The sequence below is a fragment of the Eptatretus burgeri genome, chromosome 2, assembly GCF_056783735.1.
Source record: "Eptatretus burgeri isolate ZD-2024b chromosome 2, Ebu_testis_v1, whole genome shotgun sequence".
NCBI lineage: Eukaryota > Metazoa > Chordata > Myxini > Myxiniformes > Myxinidae > Eptatretus > Eptatretus burgeri.
In genome coordinates, this window is record NC_140962.1 from 50,225,617 (window position 1) to 50,228,906 (window position 3,290).

Genomic DNA, 3,290 nt, shown 5'->3' on the forward strand with positions numbered 1-3,290 from the left:
TGGACAAAAAAGTTAGCAAAAAGGAGTGTGGCAGGACTGGGAAGAGAAGTGGGTTGAGAGGTCGAGAATTCAGCGATATTTGCATACGTAATAAATCGATAGTCCGAATATGCTAAATTGAAAATCACAGATGGACACGGGACATGCAGTGCTGCACAACGCAACAACCCTTCCGTCGAACCGAACAGAATGAATCACCAAACAATAACAAACATGTTATCACATGAAGCCTTTCCGAATGAAACTTTTTATTTGTTCATCATTTTTGGGGTGTGTTTTTCTTTATTTATTTATCGCAAGGCCGTAAAATCTTTAAAAAAAAAAAACTTTTTAAGATTGAATACGATGTTGATTGTTGTCAATGTTGAAGAACACACAAACAACAACAGTTTGGTGTTTTAATTTGATTTAAAGTTGCAGTTTCTGGATTCCATTCTGTTGTAACTCCAGTTACTGTCCTGGTGCCTTTTGTTGAAAGTTTAATGCCACAGGGATTTTTTGGTTCTACCTCGATGTGCATTGTTTATTGCTAAGCCATTTGTGGAGGAACCTCTTGAGCGCAGAATGGATCTCTCGAGCAGTCGGACTGCAGCTGCAATCCGAGATCTCCAACCGATCATGTTGGAGGGGAGGGACAGTGTTGGCTGAGGAGCTACTCCCAAGTCCTGCGGGTTCAGGATCATGGATACCTGCAGACGCAGCCTTTGTGCTCAATGAAAGGAGACAAACTTGGAACCCCGTACGTGTTGCTGTTCGTTTGTTAAACTCCTAAGAGAGGGCTTTGCTTATGTCATATGGGGAAAGCGATATGATTTGGATAATTAATATCTCATGAATTATGTTCATAAGGTTCTAACTTTTACACTCGATGGATTTTAAGAAAGTCATCAATGCCCATGGTCTTATGTCCTGCATGTGGGTTGCAATTGATGGCACAACCTGGTGAATGACCTTACAAATGCTCATTGTGGAACAAATCCTTTACCACAGCCAGTAGCTTGAGGTTGCATTTGAAGACCCACACCAACGAGCGCCCATATAAGTGCACCATATGCGAGAAAACGTTTGCAAATTCTCGCCAGATGAAATTGCATATGAAGGTTCACGATAGTTATCACCGGTTCAAATGCTCATTCTGTGAAAAGGCTTGCATAGAGGCGTACACCCTGAATATACCTTTGAGGAGCCACACTGGTGAACGGTGACACAAATGCACTGTCTGGGACAAATCGTTTCCATTGTTTAGTGGTGTGAAGGTACACAAGAGTCAATCTTTTGAACACATCTAATCCATCCCTCAAAATGGACAATAAACGGGCATCCCGTCTGCCAGCATTTGTTGGTGGACGTTAAAGAACCCTAAAGTCCTTCGTGAAGAGTACGCAATCTGTCGCTGGGACCCTGGCCAAATTCCTGCCCTCATCTCCAGAGGGCATTGCATCAGCAGCACAGCCACACCGTCAGACAATGATACTACTCGCAACCTTGTGAAACATTTGAAAGAAGAATAAAATTACCTGTACGACACTGGACGGATTCGGACGAACCTTGGTGGACAGGTTGTGTGTGTGACAAGGACAAATTGATTCAATTTTTGGTAAAGATCTGGCTCCAGATCTGAGTTTTTATTTTTAAATGATTCTTCACCTTTGAGAGATGGGGCCAAAAACGATACATCGCATGATATTTCAAAAAGTTGTAGACGGATTATGACAAAACGAGGGGGATGAGTTGGGTAGGTGACAAGCCAATTCAATTTTGGTTCAGGCCCGGATGCAGATTCGGCCTATCAGTGGGATGCAAAATGTAAACTGCTCAACCTGGGGGAGGTATGTGCTCTACCAACTGCTGTTCTAGTGACAAATTGTGAAAGATTTTGTGGTGAAGAACCAATACTCCCTGGCAAGATTCTCTGCAAACCCATCATGGGAATCAAACCCACAACAATGAGGGTTACATAGCGATGACCAAGCCACTCACATTTTTATGCCTCTGCAGCAAAAGGTTTTCCATGCCATCAGTTACGTTTTACGTTGTCCGTCCATCTGTCATCATTTTTTGTTACTCCAATAACATGAACCACTGAAGGGATTTCAGCAAAACTTGGCACAATAATGGGCTGTAGAACAAAGATGAAATGATTCGATTTTGGGTTCATCAGATCGAAGGTCATGTGCTCTTTGAAAAATATTTTGCAGACCATAACATAAATTAGAAACATCTAATGTCTCTTTCCTCTCTCACGTGACCCTTAATGTAAATCAAACATCACAGTGGGTTGACACTGTTACATTTGATCACAATTAAGGATCATGTGAGAGAGATGATGCGTGCAGAGGCATGTCCATTGACATATTCGTCAAATTCTATTTTCTAGTTGTAGTAGTATCGTGTGTAGGGATTTTGTTGTGGACAAAGTCAATGCTCATGGAAGACCTGGAACATCAAATGGATCAGGGCATAACATAATTAATATAGGACCAGTGTAAAGAGAAAGGGGAAACACCAATAGCAGGGTGGAGGAACAAAATAGAGGAAGCCTTAAACAAATAAGTGATATGGGGTAGGAGAAGACACATGGGTGGACAAGATGGAAACAGAAACAAACTCTCAGGAAGGAAAAGTTGAAATTTGGAAGGTGGTGGGTGGGTGAAGCGGAGTAGAAAATATCCTGGTATTGGATGGGGGTTGAGGGAGGGGTTAAGAGAATGTGGACATTGGTTCCACAGATAGGGAAAGAACAGTGCTTCTAGATTTTGAAAGTTTACCCGAATAGGGGTCGCTGGTGGACCACACGAGACCTGCAGAAACCTGGGGGGGGGGGGCAATGCATGGAAAGAATAGAGGGAACAAGACCAAAAAGGAGGCCGTGGAAGACAGAGAGACCACTGACAAGTGTACGATGAGAAAATGGTGGACCCATAGACTCAGCTTCATTGTGGGAGATTCCAATGATCTTGAAGGCCTTGTTTTCCATGGCGTCAAGCTCATCAAGGTGTGAGGCATGGGCGCCAGCCCGGAGATGAAAGCAGTACTTCAAGTTGCGGATGAAGGCCTTTTAGGTGGATAAGAGTTGAGGTGTGCCAAGGAAGGAATTTGCACGACGGAAGATGCCCAGTTGGCAACTGGTTTTGGAGGCCAATTTGGAAACGTGGTTTGCCCAAGAAAGATTATGGCTGATCTTTCTTTGGCAAACCACATTTGTGGATTGTTTGAGGAAAGTAAATAATTGCAAATTAGTTTGTGAGACGAATTTGTACCAATTCAATAAAATGAAATAAAACAAGTGG